Genomic DNA, 22,021 nt, shown 5'->3' on the forward strand with positions numbered 1-22,021 from the left:
GCACTGCCCCCACCCCCAGCCCAGACCCCCAAAGGAGGGGAAGGCTAACAGAGTGGCCCTCTGGCCCAGCGGGCCTCCCCTCCAGTCCCGGGCCCAGCAGAGAGGCCGGCTCCCCTGGGGCCCCACACAGTTGGGGGTGGAAACTTCCAGAGCCTCTCCCACCCAGAGAGGGCCTGGGGAAATCCAGAGCAGGACTAAAGGGAGAGAGGTACCCACCCCACCGGGCTCTGGGGTAATGGGGCTCCTTTCCTGCCCTCAATCATGGAGAACAGTAAAGCTATGACCAGGACCCTGCCCTTCTCCTCCCCCTGAGCTTCCTTGGAGGTCGAGGCAAGGGGCTCAGAGAATGGCACAGAGCAGGTTCAAATGCCACCTCTCGGGCCCCAGCTCCCTCCTCTGCTGCAAGAAGTGGCCCCGAGGCCTCCGGCTCTGCCCTTTCCATCCAGGGCCAGTGGGGGGGGGGGCAGCCAATGTGGACTTGGCGGCCCCAGTCCTGCTACCTTCTCACTGTGTGGGCCTGAGAAAGGCCCGCCACCCCAGGCTCTCCCAAAGGCGCAAGGGCAGCTCGCTTTGTGGGGGCAAGGAACGGGAAAGAGGGCTGAGCGGGCTGTGGTTTGTGGGGGGCAATGGGAGCCCCAAGATCAGCGGCAGGATGTCAGAAAACCCCGGACAGGCTTCGATGAACAGAGGCCAAGTGAAGGGAGCAGGACCAGAACACTCACCACTGCAACAGCAACGACCTGGGATGATCAACTGATGGACTTGGCCCTTCTCAGCAACTGGGGGGGGGGGCCTGCGCCAAGTCCCACGGACCCCGGATGGAAAGTGCCACCCCCTCCAGAGAGGACCACCGGGTCGGGATGCCCGGCCTTTTTTTGGGGGGGGTTGTTCTGTATTTTTCTTTCCTATGGATGTTCCCTTTTCTTCTGATTCCTCTTTTATGCTATGACTAATGTGGAAATAAGTTTAAATGATTGTGCTTATATAACTTACGTCAGATTGCTTGTTTGGGGGAAGGGGAAGGAAAAGAAGGGAGGAGAAAACAAAGTCTAAATGTAAAGTGAAAAAAATACTAAGTGAAAACTGGGATAAATAAATATGGGAGCCCCACAGTCTGCTAGTGTCAGCTTCCCTCACGTGGCCCTTCTAACGCTCAGGAGGCCTGGCTTCAGGACCAGAAGGGCCACGGAGCCCAAAAAGGCCACTTCCTGCATTTGACAGATGAGGAAACTGAGGCACAGAGAGCAGACCTCTGTGTCAGTCAGACTGTTTGGAGCTTTTCAAACACTTTCCAAATCTGTGTAAGCATCACTAACACATACAAGCTCACATTTACAGAGTAACTTAAATTACTCCAAGAACCTATAGAAATGTCAGTTAAAAAAAAAAAAAAAAGTCCACACTTTTCCAAAGCACTTAAAGGCTAGCAGACATTCTGTTTAGGCCTCGCAAACCCCCCCCCCCCTTTTATCCCAGTTAACAACCCTACCTTTATCCCAGTTTACCGATAAGGACGCTGAGGTCATTAGGGCCACTCCCACAGGGTCAGCCAGCCAGGGAGTAGCCAGAATGCCCCCGGCCAGAGGAGGAAGGCCACGGCCTCCTCCCCACTACAGGCTCTCCCAGGGCACTGCTGGGAGGCTTCCTCCCCTCTCCCCACAGCTCCCAGCAAACGCCCCACAATAAAAAGCCTCAAGGTGGGTCATGGAGTCACGGGGCTGGAGGGGCCAAGGCCTCAGAGGCCAGGAGGAGGCGTCGGGCACTGGACACGAGTCACAAAAAGCCGGGTCACGTCTTTCCCCATCACTTCCTAGCCGAAGGAGCCAGGGCAAGGCCCGTCGTACCTCGGGGTCTCAGCTTCTGGTAACCGAGAGCAAGGGACCCAATGGCCGGTCAGGCCTGCCAGCCCGCGATAGAGGCCTAGTCCAACCCACATTGTCCCAAGGAGCAAAGGAAGGTCAGGCAAGAGACAGGCCCACGGTCACACTGGGAGTCAGGGAAAAGCCCCTGCTCACATCCCAGACCTGAATCTCCATCCAGCCCTCTCCCTGAACCAGACCGCGCCCTGTCTAAATGCCAGCCACTCAGGGGACAGTCACTCGTGTGTGTCTCCCTGTCCATCTCTAGGTCTCTGTCTCTATCTCTGGGTCTCTCTTCTCTGTTTATCTCTGTCTTTCCTGTGTCTCAATATCTCTCTTCTATCTCTATCTCTGTCTTTATATTTCTGTCTCTATTTCTTGTGTCTCCTGTCTCTTATCTCTGTGTCTCTCTCTTATGTCTCTCCTCTCTGCCTCAATCTCTGTGTGTCTTTCTGTGTCTCTTTCCTCTCTCTCTGTTACCTCTGTCTTTCTGTCTCTGTCATCTGTCTTTCTTTCCTCTCTGTCTCTATCTCTGTTTATCTCTGTGTCTCTGTCTTTCTCTATGTCTGCCTTTCTTTCCTTTCTCTATCTCTATTTCTTTCCTCTCTATGTCTGTCTCTGTTTATCTCTGTGCCTGTCTTTCTTTCCTCTCTCTGTCTCTTTCCTCTCTCTGTTTGTCTCTGTCTGTTTACCTCTATCTATGTCTCTGTTTATCTGTGTCTCTGTCTGTCTCTGTCTATCTCTTTCTTTCCTTTCTCTGTCTCTATCACTGTCTCTCTATGTCTCTGTTTACCTCTATCTGTCCATGTCTCTATTTATCTCAGTGTCTCTGTCTTTGTCTTTTTTTGCTCTCTGTCTCTGTGTCTCTCTTTCCTCTGGCTGGGAATCACAGCCGTGGGGCACAGGGAGGGGGGCTAAGCCACACCTTACTCAAGCCTGGGGCTTAAAGCCCGGCTCCTTTCTCTCCTCTACTTTGGGGAGGGGGAGTGCTCCCATACCTTAACAGCCGGTCCCTCTGAAGCACTCAGATGCGCAGAGCACTTCACAAAGTGGGCTTTCTTCGAAGGGGGGGGGGCTCCCACACTTCACACTGAGGCAAGCAGGAGTGACTTGCCCAGGGTCACACGGCTTTAAGCCTCTGCGGCAGGACTGGACCACAGGTCTCGCCAGCCAACCTCCCGAGCAGAGCTTGTATTTATGAAGTGCCTCGCGCAGTGCCAAAGGCTGGCTCTCCTTTGCTCCTCACAACAAGGCTTCCTGGGAGGTGGTGAGTCTTGTCTCGAACCCAGGTGTTCCTGAGCCTGACTCCATATCTCTAGGACCCAGGCTGCTGTGAGGAGAATTAGCCAGGTCACTCACCTGGGGAGAGGACCACCAGGTAAGGGGGTGCCAGACCCCACAGCCCCAACAGCGGCCAGGAAAGGGAGCTTGAGCCTGCCCAGCGGGGGCCAGCCCTGTGGCTAGCGCCCCTCCCTGCCCCCGGGGGGAGGAATCCCATGACTGCTACTTTGGAAGCACCCCAGACCAGACCTGGGCAGGCCTCAGGGGACAGCCGGGCCCACAGCTGGGTCCGGAACCCCAGCCTAGACTCTCTGCTCAGCAGCTACAGTGAATCACTGATTCAGGCTGGGCCCAGCTCAAGACTCGCCCTCTGGCTACCCTGCTCTCTGGAAGCCTCGGACACCACCATGAGAGTTAAACTCTGAGAGGAGCATCCCACACCTGCGCAGCGCTCAGCTCCTGGGGTCTGGAAGGCAGGGGTGACCAATGGCTGAGAGAAACTGAGGCAGACACACATGGTTGGTGCAGCTGGGAAGCACCCAGGATGGGGCTGGGCTCGGTTTTCCAGACTGGGCCTAGGCGCTTCTCCGGGCCCCCCACTCCCAATGGTGTGACCAGAGTAATCCCTTTCCCGTTGCCTGATTTCTCATCCATAACCTTGGAAACAACAGCCCCTCCTCCCAGAGCCTTGGTGAGGGAGGCCCTGCTGCCTGCACACACCCAGAGGGCTGGCAGGGACAGGGGAGGAGGACTGGTCCTGGAGACGGGAGGACCTGAGCCAAAATTTGGCCTCCAAAACGTGGGCTCCCTAGCTGGTGACCCTGGCAGTGACTTCACCTCGCCAAAAACGCCAGGACCCCATATCCAAGTTCCTGGTTCCCAGGGTCCTTTACCAGCCGCCCGAGGGCACCTTATAGTCGAATCCCATCCCAGAGTTCCGCCCTTTCCCTCGCCCCCCCCCACCCTGTCCCACCCTATATTTTCTATTTGTTTTACACAGACAATTTCTAATCCTCCTTCTGCCTCAAACTCCCCAAGGAAGAAGCCATTGTCAGGAATTGTGTTTGCCCCCTCCCCACACCTAGCACTGCTCAGCAGACTGGGGGGAAACGCAGAAATGGGAAAAAAATCCCAAACCTCTCTCTCCAGAGGTGAGGGGCTGCAGGTGCGGACCCTGCCTGTCCTAGCTGATGTGCAGCCTGAGTCCTGCAGGACTGCTTCCCCTCCTCCTGCACCCACTTTTTTAGGCTTTGATCTGAAGGGCTGCTGGAGGCTGGATGAATTAAAAGGGAGGACACTATAGGAAGGAGAGGTCAAGGAGAACCTTTACCAAGACTTGCATGCAATAGAAAGGCCTGGAGAGATATCCCGGACCCCGGCGATGTCTGCCCGACATCAGCCCGCAGAGACAGGCAAACGCCACATTCTGGATGCAGGACCAGCCCTCTCTGGCCCCGCGCTCCGGCTCCCGGGGAAGCCCCATGGGGCGGAAAAGGGGCCGCCCTCATCCTCAGAGAGCATCGCGTGCAGAGAAGCCACCGAGCCCGGAGCGGCGGGCACAGCACTGCCCGGAACCCTCTGGATCCCACACTCTGAACACTGGCCCACAGCAGCTTCCCGACACTCAGATAACACAGAACGAGGCACTCTACGGACCAAAAGAGCCTCGTGAAGCTACGACACCTCATCTGTCACAGGAAGAGATGGAAAGTGCTTCCAGCTGGGCCCGTCCCAGGACTTGAGGAATGGATCTCAAAGCTCACTGCATTTGGCAGTCCAGGGGACCGAGTTCAAATCCCACCTCAGATGCTTACTCGTTAGCTGGGTGACCCTAGCTTATGACCTCTCTAAGCCGCAGCTTTCTCAGATGTAAAACAGGAATAGCAGGATCCTCGATCCAGATCAGGAAGGACTTCAAAGGCCAGGAAAGTCCAACTCCCTCATTTTACAGATGAGGAAACTGAGGCAGTACTTAGTCACCCAGGGTCAGAAAGGCATTCGAACCAGAGCCCTCCCATTCCAAACCCCGTATTCCCAGCACACACACACCCCCCATGCTGCCTGGAAAGAGGCAAATTGAGGACAAATAAACAGCAAGTGATGTCACCCAGCAGGTGGCCAACATATGAACTGCATTAGGCTCCTGGCATGTCCCCTCCCCGTTCTGGTTTGACAGACGGAGGGGCCCAGAGGGGGGAAATCTCTGATCCACTGGCTCTCAGGCCAGCCCATCCCACCAGCTCGAGGAACAGTTTCTGGCTCTCTGACCCTGCTCAGGGAGACGGTCAGGCTAGAGGAGCGAAGCTCCCATTTCTGGGCTTCCCTAGGGCCCTGTTAGCCCTCCAGCCAAGCTCCGGCCCCACACCAGTTGCAGGCAAAGTTCTCCAGTAATCCCCTCTGAGGGGTTCCCAGAGCCTGGGGAGCAGGTGGGAGGGGGCAGAGCCACTAGTGGAAGCCTCAGGGAGATCCTGAGCTAACCAGATTCCCATTCCTGGAGCGGGGGAGATCAGGCAGGAAGGAGAGGAAGGGGGGCCGCAAGAAAGGAAAACACACACGAATCCAGAAAAATGCAACCCGAGCCAGAAAATGTCAGCGCGGCTTTCCAAGAGAGGGAAATGATTCAACAGGACAAAAGGCCTCCGGAGACAGGGGACGGCGGAGGGCCCAGGAATCCTGGAGGCGGCCACAGAGCTACTCGGGCCCAGCCCCCTGCACCCTCCCCTGGGATCGCCAAAGGAAAGGCTGGCCCGGCCCCTTCCAGCTCTGGCTCCCGCACCCCTGACAAGGCTTCCAGAGACCAGCAAGGAGCTCGTTCAAAAAGGAGGATCCTGGAGCACAACAAACAGGAACTGCAAAGCTAAAACTCCACCCTGGGGTCAGGCTGACTGTACTTGTTCTTACAATCACAGTATTGCCCTGAAGTTAACCGTGAGGGTCTCTGCAGCTGGGGTCCCGCCGACCGTCTCCCTGGGCCTCAGTGCCCCCTCTGTGGATGTGTCAGGCGCCTTCCCCGCTGCACTGCTCCCGCCCAGGCCTGGGCCCACTGGCATCGCCTGTAGAACTCAGGGACACATCAGGCCAGGGTTTGAGTGGAAAAGGGGCACTGGGGCCATTGTTCTTTGGTGCAGAATGGCGACTCCCCACCCCCACCCCGGGGAAGCTGGCTTAAGCCCTGGAGCGGGCCTAGGGTAGAGGCAGGGCCCCAGCACAAGAGGTCCCACAGACGCCCAGCTCAGACCCAACCCTGTTCCACAGCTCCCTGCCATCCCTAAAACACAATGCCAACTTCTCAGCCAGCCCAGCTGCCGGTCCTGCTGCTCCTGCTGGCCCCCCAGCCCTCGGAATCCTTCTCCTCCTGCCTTGGGCCGGGGCCCTCCCTGTTCCCAAGCCCACTGAGAGGGAAGGGGCGGCTCCCTCCTCAGCACAGCTTTCAGGAAGAGCAGAAGGAGCAAGGATAGGAGGCAGAAAGGAAGGTGGGCTAGCCAAGGGCCGTCAGGGAAGCCTGAGGCAGAGGGAGCAGCTGCTCCCCAGAGGCCACAGCCCACCGATACAGGGCCTGATGCCGCGAGTGACCAGGTCCGATCTCTCCTTGTCTGTAAGGGGGTGACCAAGCAGGCCCCAGTGCTGGAGGAGCCAAAGCCACGGGGCGAGAGGAAAGGGTTCTGCGCGGTGGGGGGGGGGGGGAGGCAGAAGGGTCTGAGGAAGAACCCAGCTGCCCTGAATCCAAGTCCAGTGCTCCCAGGATGGGTTGAAGATAGTGATGAAAAGAAAAAGAAAAAAAGTATTTGAAAACAGCAATCATACAGTTGTCATCATAAATTGTGAAATAATCTATGCACATTTACTGAGCACCGACTGTGTACCGGGCACTGGATCTGGAGAAAGGGATCTGGGTTCCAATCCCAGCTGGACCCTGGCCAAGTCACTTCCCACAGGAGCCGGCTGTCCCACTGCAAGACGAGCTCTCAGAGGACAGGGAGGCACTCTGATTTCCCCTGGGCAGGCACAAGGGCCTCAGTTTCTTGGGGGAAGGAGGGAAGAGGCCCCCAAAGGCTGAGCCTCCAAGCCAGCCCTGGGGCCCCTCGGCTACACTGAGTACAGCTCACAAAGGAGACCCATCCCATGGGAATCCAAGTTCAGACGCCCCCTGAAGCCACGTGCCTCCAAGGGGAGGCTCCAGGCCCAGGCTGTCCTGTGGTCCCAGGCAGCCTCCCACTGGCTGTGTGTCTGTCACCAGCCTGCCGGCCCTGGCCCCAGTCCTCCCCGGCATCTCCAGTTACCTCGGCTCAGCGGTAATTACCAGGCCTGCCCAACTGTTCCCTTTGCAGGGAGCTGCCTGCTCTGAAGCGGACCTGGGGAGGCACTGGGGACATGAAAGCAAATGAGGAAAAAGCATGAGCACGAGGAGTCCCAGGCTTTGGGCCACAAAGCAGACCTACAGGTCCTCTAGTTCGACCCCTCCCCCATGTTATAAACAGAAACTGGGGCCCAGGAGGGACTTCAGATACTTATCCAAGATCACAAAGGTGGAAAGTGTCAAAGGGAGAATTTGAGTCCAGATCCTCTACTTGAGTGGTCCGAAAGAAGCCATTCAGGCTAATCAGTGCCTTAATATGAATCAGCCGGCTGGAAAGAACACCCTTCCCCCCCAACTAGTGGCCTTCAGCTGGAAAATGCCCCCTGTAACACCCCCACTCTGGCTCCAATCTGGCTCTGGGCCCAGGGCAGATGGCTCAGCCCCTCCCTCTGCCTCAGTTTCCTGGGAGGTAAAGGAGAGAAGGGCTGATAAGAAATGCTGGTTATCGCAGCCCCATCTTCCCGTGCTGCCCAAGGGCTCTGGCCCACAGGCCTCAGAAGGAGACCAGAAAGAGCTCATCCATTGGCCAAAAGGAAGCTTACCTTCCCACACTACAACAGGCCAGAGCCGGCCCCAGAGTCTCGAGCCAAGAGGCGGAAGGGGGAGCTCACTTCCTTCAGGAAAAGGGGATCCTGGACCAGGTGCTTCTGGCCAAGTCCTGCTTTCCCGGGAGAAGCTCTCTCCCAAACCTGCACCTGGAAGCCCTCCAGTTAACAGGCCTGATTACACCAAATAAATCCTCCCCATGTAGGAAACCTCCACCAGGAAATGGGAGCCTCTATCCGTTAGCCGGCCTGACAGCCACATTAGCATTTACATGGATTTATCAATAGTATAGATCCCCCAACGTAAATAGCTAAATGGGAAGAGGCCAACACTCCACAAGGCCCCTGCAGACTGCCCGGCCCACCCCTCGGCCCCCGGGGAGCCCCTCCCCCAGTGACTGACACACTTGCCCGAGCAGTTAATTTCCAGGGGAAATCTAAGAGACTGAGAACCGAGGGAGCTGTTAGGGGCAAGGGCACAGCCTTCGAGATGCTCCCGAACAGAAATGAGGCTGCCCTGCCCAGAGACCTTCTGGGAAAGGTCCTCCCCCTCCGAGTCCTGACCCTCCTCCCGTGAGTGCCCTCAGCCTCTGGGAAGCTCTTGCAGTCACCTCCTCCGCTGGGCCTTGCAGACTGCCCACACGCTGCATTTCCTTTCTGTCTGTGCCAGTGTCTAGAACGTGGGAGGCGGCTCTCAATGACTGCCTGCAGATTGATAACTTATCGAATTCTCTCCCAGTCACTGCCCAGACTCAGTTGTTCAGTCTGAACAATGGGGGGGGGGGGGGGCCGGAAAAAGAGCCTGCCATCCATCCATCCAGTGGCTGGAGGTTTGGAGCTCCAAAGCCATTCAAGTGGGGGGCGGGGGGGGGGGGGGAGGAGGTGGGCCAAGGGACTCCAGCTGCAAGTTCTAGTTTCAAGAGGCTAAAGACAGTCAAGAAGAAGACTTGAGTTCAAATCCAGCCTCAGACACTTATGGAGGAAAGGGGCTGAGAGAGGCTGAAGAGCCAGACTGCCACCCATGGGGACCCTTCAGGGACAAGTCAGCTCCTCTCCAAGCAAGGTACAGAGAGCAAAGCAAACAGGAAGTCACTGGTCCAAATTCCTCCTGTTTCTACCATGGATGGGACCTTGGGCACATCCATTCCCCTTCTTATGCCTGAGTTTCCTCATCTGTAAAATGAACGGGTCCCTTCCAGCTTTCCTGGTTATTTTATTTTTAACTAAAATCCTTCCTACAGGAAGCCTTCCCAAAACCTTTCAGCTGAGGCAATGGGGTTCAGTAACTTGCTCAGTCACACTACTAGTAACTGTTTGTCTGAGGTCGGATTTGAACTCTGATCCTCCTGACTTCAGGCCTGGTGCTCCATCCACCGCACCCCCTAGCTGCCCTCCCCCCCCCCCAAACCTTCTTAATTCCAGCGTCTTCCTTCCATTAATCATTTATTTATACTCTGTGCAGCTTGCTTTGTGGATTGTAATTTCCCCTTTTGCCTCTCTTTGGATCAGCAGTGTCTGGCACACAGTAGGTGCTTAATAAATGTTACTGACTGTGATCTTGTCTATCTACTCCGCCCAAGATGCAGTAAGGACCAACCAGTCAATAATTCCACAGCTATAAAAGCTCCACAGGAACCGCTCGGGCGCTGCTCGGCCGGTCAGAGGCTAAGGGGGCGCTGGCCTGGAAGTGGGAGAGCCGAGCCTTAGACCTGCTTCAGTGACCCAAAACAGGCTGATTCGGCCCCAGCCCAGAGAACTCTGGGGAACTTGTGGGGAGCTGCATGGCCGGGAGGTTCCAAGGGCAGAGCTCTACCCAGCTACAAAGTTACGGGCTCGCCCCAAAAAGAAAAAATGTCCGTGTGTGTGTGTTACATGTACATTACACTACACAGAGCCATCCATTTCCCCATCAGCCACAAGCCTGCAAGAATACCGTCCCCCTCCCCCCCCCCCCCACCGGCGTCCGCATCGCTCCGGGGAAACACAAGTCACTTTCACTCTAGACAAGCCCAAGTAACCCCTCCCGGCGCCCTTCCCCCCCTCCCCACCTGCACCCTCATAGGAGGATCCTCTAGAACTCTGTGGTCTTGCAAAGAACAGAATGCTCGGCTCACTCCCCCACTCCCCAGAACCGTAAAACTAGGACGGGGGAGGGCCGGAAAAAGAAATAGACTGTAACAAAAAGCGCACCTAACCGATACCCCCCCAGTCTAAAACCCGTGCGGGCCCCACATCCCGGAGGGGCGAAGTTCCGGGGCACTTTGGCTTTGTTTGGCGGAACCGCGGAGGAGCCACAGCGAGCCCGGGGGTCGCGGCGGGCAGAGGCAGTGAGGCCGCCCCCGCCTCCCCCTGGGGCCCGGCCGTCCCCCCGCATCCACAAAGGAAGATCAACAACCCTGACTCTCAACTTCATAATTCTGTCACCAGGAGACACCGGGAGGGAGCGAAGGAGGAGTCAAGGCCGGCGGCCCAATGAGGCGGCCCCAGACGGCCCTGAGGGAAGGCCAGGAACTCAACCACAAACCACCGCCACCTTCCCCCCCCCCCCCCGCTCCCCCCAGCTAGGCCTCCCCATTACCTGCCCCAGGAGGATCGGGGCCGGGTTACTCTGGGTCTCCCACAAGCCAGGGATTCCGGGGGGGGGGGAGTCCTAGAGCCTAGGGGGAGGGGAGAGCGAGAGGAAGAGTGGGGAAAATGGGAGGGAGGGGAGTCTTCCTGTTCCCCGCTGCAAGCCCTCTCCAAGTTTCCCTTGGAGATTCCTGAGGAAGAGCCCCCCTCGTACCGGCCCCGAGACAGGATACTCTGCCTGGCTCCGGGACGCGCACACACACGCACGCATGCATGCACACACACACTCGCTCACACAACACCCCCCCCCCCGCCCAGCGGCCGAGCCCGGAGTCCGGGGGCAGCGCCTCCAAGCGCTCGGGCTCGGTTCCCTCCTCCTGTGCAACTCGCACCCCCCCCCCGCCGCCCCCCCAGCCAGCAGCAACAACACTTCTCAGGCTCCGCAGGCCCCAAGGGTGCAGGAAGGAGAGGCCGGAGCGCTGGGGCGTGCCATGCCTGCAGCTGCCTCTAGGACACGGGCTGGACAAGTTCCACGCAGGGACACCCCCACGCGGGCGCCCCGGGGGCCCAAGCCCACACAGCTCCCTCGCTCCGCCCGAGGGCCGGCCCCCCCCACCGGGGCCCGCTGGGGCGCTCCCCCCCCCACGTCCCCTCCACCTCCCCGCCCCCAACCTGGAGGCGGCACAAATCAGAGCGGCCGCAGGGCGACCCCAGCTTCCTTCTCCTCCCCCTCCCCAGGGGCCGGAGTTCCCCTAAGTTTCAGCTCGCCGGCTCCCCCCGCCCCCACTCGGGGGCCCGGTCTAGACGCGGTTTTCCGACGGTAGCTACGTGTTTGGGGAGGGGGGTGACGCGAGACTGCCCGGGCCGGGTAGGGGGTGAGGAGGAACTGGGGAAGGGGGTGGGGTGAGAGAGATTAACTCCTCCGGCCCGCGCGGCCGGGAGGGGCGTCCGAAAGCGGGGGGGGGGGGCCTCGCTCCTCGCCCCAACTCCGTGGCCTTCGCCGCTCCCGGGACCCTCCCGCCCGCCCCGGAAACGAGCGCACAAAGGTCCGCGGCGCCGCCCCCGGGTTGGGGGAGCCCCCACCTCCCCCCGCGGGGCCCCGGAGTGGGGGCGAGCTTACCTCTCGGGGCCTCCTCTGGGGTTGGACGCCCCCTCTCTCTCGGCGGGCCGCCGGGCTGTCTGGCGGGGGTCTCTGTAGCGGCGGCGCCAGGGGCTGCTCCCGCTCCGGCCCGGGGACTCCTAAGACGCCGTCCCGGGGCCCCCTGTGCCCCCGAGGGCCCGCCGCGGGGCGCCCATGGGGGGCGCAGACGTGAGCGGAGGAGGGGGCCGGGCCGGGCGCAGAGGGGATTTTCAGGGGGGGGGGCAGCGGCAGCGGGGCGGGCAGGGAGGCAGGGCCGCGGCTCCAGGCGGGCAGCTCTGCGCTCTCGCTCAGCCCCGCGGCGGCCACAGCGCTTCTGCCAGCGGCGCGCGACCAGCTCCGGGCTCCTTCTCCCCAGACCGGCCCCCTTCGGGCTTCTTAAAGGGGCCGCGCTCCGCCGCCGCCGCCGCCGCTCCCCTCCCCCCGCCCCTTCCTCCTCCCTCCTCCCTCCTCCCTCCTCCCTCCTCCCTCCTCCCGCGGAGCCTCCTCCCCCTCCCCCGCGAGCCTCCCGCTCCCGCGCGCACACACGCAGGCGGCAGAGTTTCTTTTGGCGGCGGAGCTCACGGCCTCCCGCCCTCCTCCCTCCCTCCCTCCGACTGTGCCCCTGCCTCTCTTTGTGGCTGCCGCCCCCTCCTCCCCCGGGTTCCCCTCCCTGGCTCCTTTTCTCAGTCTCTCCGTCTTTGAGTCTCTGTGTCTGCCCTGTATCTCTCTGTCTCTGTCTCTTTCGTCTCCCGTCTCCCCCTTCCTTCCTCTTTCTCTCTTCTTTCTCGCTCATTCCTCTCTTTTTCTACTCTGCCTGTTCCCCTTCTCTCCCCCACCCCCTTCAGAGATACTTTCCTGGAATCACACTGCAACTATTAAATTATAAACTATGGAGGGGCCATGATCTAGAAGATCCAATGTTGTCAAAACTGTGCACCCCCAACACACACACAGGCACACACTGTCACACACACTCTCACACACATACACACACTCACACACCACACACACACACACACACATACCACATACACACCACACCACATACACACACACATACACACACATACCATACATGCCACACACATACACACCACACACACATACACTCATACCACACACATCACACACATACACACACTCATGCCACACACTCATACCACACACACACATACACACCACATACACACACACATACCATACATACCACACACACATACACACCACATACACACACCACACATACACACACTCATACCACACACACATACCACACATACCACACACACATACACACCACACACACACATCACACTCACACACACATACACACCACATACACACACATACCATACATGCCACACACACATACACTCATACCACACACACCACACACATACACACACTCATGCCACACACACATACACACCACACACATACACACTCATACCACACACACATACACACCACACACATACACACTCATACCACACACACATACACACCACATACACACACACATACCATACATACCACACACATATACACACCACATACACACACCACACATACCACACACACATCACACTCACACACACACATACACACCACATACACACACATACCATACATGCCACACACACATACACTCATACCACACACACACACATACCACACACACATACACACCACACACACACATCACACTCACACACATACACACCACATACACACACATACCATACATGCCACACACACATACACTCATACCACACACACCATACACATACACACACTCATGCCACCCACACATACACACTCATACCACACACACACATACACACCACACACATACACACACTCATACCACACACACACATACCACACACACCACACACACCACACACATACACACACTCATGCCACACACACATACACACCACACACATACACACTCATACCACACACACATACACACCACACACATACACCCACTCATGCCACACACTCATACCACACACACACATACACACCACACACACACATACCATACATACCACACACACATACACACCACACACACACATACACTCATGCCACACACACCACACACATACACACACTCATACCACACACACATACCACACATACACACCACACACACACACATCACACTCACACACACACATACACACCACATACACACACATACCATACATGCCACACACACATACACTCATACCACACACACCACACACATACACACACTCATGCCACACACACATACACACCACACACATACACACTCATACCACACACACACATACACACCACACATACACACACTCATACCACACACACCACACACATACACACACTCATACACACACACATACACACCACACACATACACACACTCATACCACACACACACATACACACCACACACATACACACACTCATACCACACACACATACCACACACACATACACACCACACACACACACACACCACACACACACACACTCATACCCCCACACCACACACATACCACACACACACATACACACCACACACATACACACACTCATACCACACACACATACCACACACACATACACACCACACACACACACACACCACACACACACACACTCATACCCCCCACACCACACACATACACACACTCATACCACACACACATACACACCACACATACACACTCATACCACACACACATACACACCACACACATACACACACTCATACCACACACACACACTCATACCGCACATACACACACTCATACCACACACACATACACACATACACACACTCATACCACACACACATACACACCACACACATACACACTCATACCACACACACATACACACCACATACACACACACATACCATACATACCACACACACATACACACCACACACATACAAACACTCATACCACACACACATACACACCACACACATACACACTCATACCACACACACATACACACCACACACACACATACACTCATGTCACACACACCACACACATACACACACTCATACCACACACACATACACACCACACTACACACTCATACCACACACACATACACACCACACACATACACACACTCATACCACACACACATACACACCACACACATACACACTCATACCACACACACATACACACCACACATACACACTCATACCACACACACATACACACCACACACATACACACACTCATACCACACACACATACACACCACACACATACACACTCATACCACACACACATACACACCACATACACACACACATACCATACATACCACACACACATACACACCACACACATACATACACACATACAAACACTCATACCACACACACATACACACCACACACATACACACTCATACCACACACACATACACACCACACACACACATACACTCATACCACACACACCACACACATACACACACTCATACCACACACACATACACACCACACATACACACTCATACCACACACACATACACACCACACACATACAAACACTCATACCACACACACATACACACCACACACATACACACTCATACCACACACACATACACACCACACACACACATACACTCATGTCACACACACCACACACATACACACACTCATACCACACACACATACACACCACACATACACACTCATACCACACACACATACACACCACACACATACACACACTCATACCACACACACATACACACCACACACATACACACTCATACCACACACACATACACACCACACATACACACTCATACCACACACACATACACACCACACACATACACACACTCATACCACACACACATACACACCACACACATACACACTCATACCACACACACATACACACCACACACACACATACACTCATACCACACACACCACACACATACACACACTCATACCACACACACATACACACCACACATACACACTCATACCACACACACATACACACCACACACATACACACACTCATACCACACACACATACACACCACACACACACACTCATACCGCACATACACACACTCATACCACACACACATACACACATACACACACTCATACCACACACACATACACACCACACACATACACACTCATACCACACACACATACACACCACATACACACACACATACCATACATACCACACACACATACACACCACACACATACATACACACATACAAACACTCATACCACACACACATACACACCACACACATACACACTCATACCACACACACATACACACCACACACACACATACACTCATGCCACACACACCACACACATACACACACTCATACCACACACACATACCACACATACCACACACACATACACACCACACACACACACATCACACTCACACACACATACACACCACACACACACATACACTCATGCCACACACACCACACACATACACACACTCATACCACACACACATACCACACATACCACACACACATACACACCACACACACACACATCACACTCACACACACACACATACACACCACATACACACACATACCATACATGCCACACACACATACACTCATACCACACACACCACACACATACACACACTCATGCCACACACACATACACACCACACACATACACACTCATACCACACACACACATACACACCACACATACACACACTCATACCACACACACACATACACACCACACACATACACACACTCATACCACACACATACACACACTCATACCACACACTCATACACACCACACACATACACACTCATACCACACACACATACACACACTCATACCACACACACACATACACACCACACACACACACACTCATACCGCACACACAACACACATACACACACTCATACCACACACACATACACACCACACACTCATACCGCACATACACACACTCATACCACACACATACACACCACACACACACACACACACACACCACACACACACACACACTCATACCCCCCACACCACACACATACACACACTCATACCACACACACATACACACCACACATACACACTCATACCACACACACATACACACCACACACATACACACACTCATACCACACACACATACACACCACACAACACACTCATACCGCACATACACACACTCATACCACACACACATACACACATACACACACTCATACCACACACACATACACACCACACACATACACACTCATACCACACACACATACACACCACACACATACACACACTCATACCACACACACATACACACCACACACACACACTCATACCGCACATACACACACTCATACCACACACATACACACCACACACACCACACACATAAACACACTCATACCACACACACACACATACCACACATACCACACACACATACACACCACATACACACATCACACTCACACACACACATACACACCACATACACACACATACCATACATGCCACACACACATACACTCATACCACACACACCACACACATACACACACTCATGCCACACACACATACACACCACACACATACACACTCATACCACACACACACATACACACCACACACATACACACACTCATACCAGACACACACATACACACCACACACATACACACACTCATACCACACACTCATACCACACACACATACACACCACACACTCATACCGCACATACACACACTCATACCACACACATACACACCACACACACACACACACACACCACACACACACACACACACTCATACCCCCCACACCACACACATACACACACTCATACCACACACACATACACACCACACACATACACACTCATACCACACACACATACACACCACACACATACACACACTCATACCAGACACACACATACACACCACACACATACACACACTCATACCACACACACCACACACATACACACACTCATACCACACACTCATACCACACACACATACACACCACACACTCATACCGCACATACACACACTCATACCACACACATACACACCACACACACACACACACACCACACACACACACACACACTCATACCCCCCACACCACACACATACACACACTCATACCACACACACATACACACCACACACATACACACTCATACCACACACACATACACACCACACACATACACACACTCATACCACACACACATACACACCACACACACACACACACTCATACCGCACATACACACACTCATACCACACACACCACACACATACACTCATACCACACACACATACACACCACACACACACACACTCATACCGCACATGCACACACTCATACCACACACACCACACACATACACACCACACACACACACACACTCATACCGCACATACACACACTCATACCACACACACCACACACATACACTCATACCACACACACATACACACCACACACACACACTCATACCGCACATACACACACTCATACCACACACACCACACACATACACACCACACACACATACACACTCATACCACACACACATACACACCACACACTCATACCGCACATACACACACTCATACCACACACACCACACACATACACTCATACCACACACACATACACACCACACACACACACTCATACCGCACATACACACACTCATACCACACACACCACACACATACATACCACACACACACACACTCATACCACACACACATACACACCACACACTCATACTGCACATACACACACTCATACCCCCCACACCACACACACACACCACACACATACACACACTCATACCACACACACATACACACCACACACATACACACACTCATACCACACACACCACACACATACACACACTCATACCACACACACCACACACATACACTCATACCACACACACATACTCATACCGCACATACACACACTCATACCACACACACCACACACATACACACCACACACACACACACACACTCATACCACACACACATACACACCACACACTCATACTGCACATACACACACTCATACCCCCCACACCACACACACACACCACACACATACACACACTCATACCACACACACATACACACCACACTCATACCGCACATACACACACTCATACCACACACACCACACACATACACACACTCATACCACACACACATACACACCACACACATATACACCACACACACATACACACCATACACACCACACACTCATACCGCACATACACACACTCATACCACACACACCACACACATACACACACACTCATACTACACACACATACACACCACACACACACACACACACACACCACACACACCACACACTCATACCCCCCCCACCACACACACATACCACACACACACATACACACCACACACTGGCTTCTCTGGACTGAGCTGCTCTTGGTGGCCAGTTGGGAGGAGTGTTAATTACATGCCAGAAGCCAAGGGGGGGGGCAGTTAAACCTATGTCCTCATCCCTCCCCCTTTGATTTCCTCAAAAAAACAATTTGCTTTCTTCAATCCTCACTTTTTCCCATAAATAAGCAAGGCCTTGCATCAAGCTTTCTGGCCTGTTTTGCTCTCTTTCTATAAGATGTTAGAGAAGTGGGATTGGCTTTTTTTTTTTTTTTCCAGTTCCAACTTTTTTTATGTCTTTTTTTTTTTTTTTTTTTGGCATTATTTCCTTGCAGACTCAGCTGAAGCCATCTGCCAAAAATCTGAAAAACACCAGCAAAAGGGGTGAGGAAAAGAGAGAGAGGAGGGTTGCTAACTAGTTACGTGGAGTCCAGCCTTGACCACTGAATCTCCCTAGCTGGCCCAGAGTAGAAGTTCATATAATAATACCTTTTATTCCTGTTTTTCAGCTCTACTTTGGGGAAGGAAGGAAGCTCCCTTAACTTAGCATTTCAAGAAAGGTTGAGGAGAGAGAAAAGATGACTGGGTCCTGGGGGGGACCCATGCTATTATAAGTGCCAGGGCCATGGTTAGGCATTTAATAAATAAAACCTGTTGGTTGATCATTGAATTGTTAGTGGGGGAGGGGAACTAAAAAACACTGGTAGAGCCTTCAATTAGATTACCAATTTCTCAAGTGCAGGAACTACTTCTTTTTCCTTCCTTTGTATCCCCATTGATTAACATAGGGCTTAGCATGTAGTAAGCTTATTAGTATTACCAGTGTTTATTAATTGGTTTATAAAACAGCAGATTTATAGAACTAAATTTTGCAAAAATGTTCCCTTTCCTCAAGAGGCTCACATTCTAAAGAGAGAAGCAAAGTGAAAAATGACTACGTACATATTAGATATGTTCCAGATAATTGAATGGATGCTAAATTAGTTATGGTATATGAATCTAATGGAATATTATTCTTCTATAAGAAACAATCAGCAGGATGCTTTCAGAAAGACCTGGAGAGACTGACAGGAACTGATGCTGAGTGAAATGAGCAGAAGCAGGACAACATCGTACATAGTAACAAGATTGTGGGATGAGCAACAGTGACAGACTCGGCCCTTCTCAACAATGAGGTGATTCAAGGCTATTCCAATAAACTTGGGATGGAGAATGTCATCCACGTCCAGAAAGAGAACCATGGAGACTGAGTGTAGATTTAAACATAATATTTTCACCTTTTTGTTTGTTTGTTTTTGTTTTTTCCATTCCTGTGGTTTTTCCCCTTTTGGTCTTTTTGTTTCATAACATGACAATATGGAAATATGTTTAAAAGGATTGTACACGTTTAACCTATATCAGATTCTTGCTATCTGTAAATGGGAAGGGGAAGAAAAAAGTTTTACAAAAATGAATATTCAAAAATTATCTTTACATATATTTGGAAAAATAAAATAATATTTAAAAATATGATCCAGTGTGGAGAAGAGAAAATCTCAGAACAAAAGGCACTAGCATTTGGGGGAATCGAAAAGAATCCCTGCAGAAAATTGGATTTTTTTTTTAAAGATAGAAAGTTGAATTTGAGGTGGATCTTGAAAGAGACCAGAAGTTAGGTAACTTGTCCAATGTCAAGAAGCTATTTGACCCCAAATCTTCCCTGATCCAAAGTCCCATGTTCTATCCTTTATACCCCATGTCCAAAAGGGCTGCTTGTTTTCTAGAAACATAAAAAGTGAGGGACAAACAGACTGGAAGATTCAGAACTGCATAAAACCCCCCAAGTTCAATCCCTGCCTTTCACTGAGAAGGAAATGGGGTCAGGGCTTGCCCAAGGTCACACAAAATGGCTTGAGATGAGCCTTCTCCTCCAGACAGATGGGACTCTGGCCCCTATTTACAAAGCTGATGCTAGCAGGGGGTGAGGGAAAGAAATTCATCACCTGATACCCAGCCCCCAAGGCTCAGTCTCTCCAGTTAGCTAGGCTGATCTACAAGTGCAGGCCAGTCCTTCAGCCCCTTCCAAACTGGCAGGCCCAAGCAAAGTCATTTCTCTAAATGGTATCAATTTGGGCATCCCAAGGATCCCCTCTGTGCCACAAGGCCAGAGTAGGTAATCACAGGCCTTAAGGTTATAGGTAGAGAGCTGAAAAGGGACCCCAGAGCTCACCTAGGCTCAACCCTTCTGTTTTTTACATGTGTAGGTAGAGCCGGGGGAGGGGATCGGGAAGGCTTAACATCTGAATTCTAGTCTTGTCTCAGTAACTTAGCTGGGTGACCCCCGGAGAAATGAATTTCACTTCTCTGGACCTCAGTTTCTTCACCTGTAAAATAGGAATGAAAATAACATCTCCTGTGAGAATATCCCTTAAGATAATATACAAAACACTTAGGAATCTCAAAATGTTATTATTTATTATTATTGATATTATTTACATGAACCTTAAAATATTATTATACTTATTGTTTTTGTTGTTGTTATTGACAGATGAAGTCCCTGAGCTCCTTAGATTTGTCCAAGATCACAGAGCCCAGAAGGAAGGAGAGCATAATTCTAAAACATACAACAGAGAGGCAGCTTAGCTGAGGAGTTTGGAGTCTGTAGTTGTAATCATCCAATTAACAAATATTTATTAGGCACCTACTATTTGCTCAGAGTCAGGAAGACATGGATTCAAAGCCAGTATTCAACAGTTTTGAGCTAATTTGTCAAGTTTTCGCCAAATCTGATTCTGTAGCCCTAAAAGTGATTTG

At 52.9% G+C, this 22,021-nt stretch overlaps 1 long non-coding RNA gene across 1 annotated transcript; it reads left to right on the plus strand.

Moving 5' to 3' along the window:
* Positions 1 to 11,310: 11,310 nt before the first annotated feature.
* Positions 11,311 to 20,651, plus strand: LOC141560723 (uncharacterized). Its single transcript, XR_012487798.1, has 3 exons — positions 11,311 to 11,430; positions 19,564 to 19,612; positions 20,254 to 20,651. It is a non-coding gene; the product is annotated as an uncharacterized LOC141560723 (long non-coding RNA).
* Positions 20,652 to 22,021: the final 1,370 nt, after the last annotated feature.

The sequence above is a fragment of the Sminthopsis crassicaudata genome, chromosome 1 (assembly GCF_048593235.1).
Source record: "Sminthopsis crassicaudata isolate SCR6 chromosome 1, ASM4859323v1, whole genome shotgun sequence".
NCBI classification, from domain to species: Eukaryota; Metazoa; Chordata; class Mammalia; order Dasyuromorphia; family Dasyuridae; genus Sminthopsis; species Sminthopsis crassicaudata.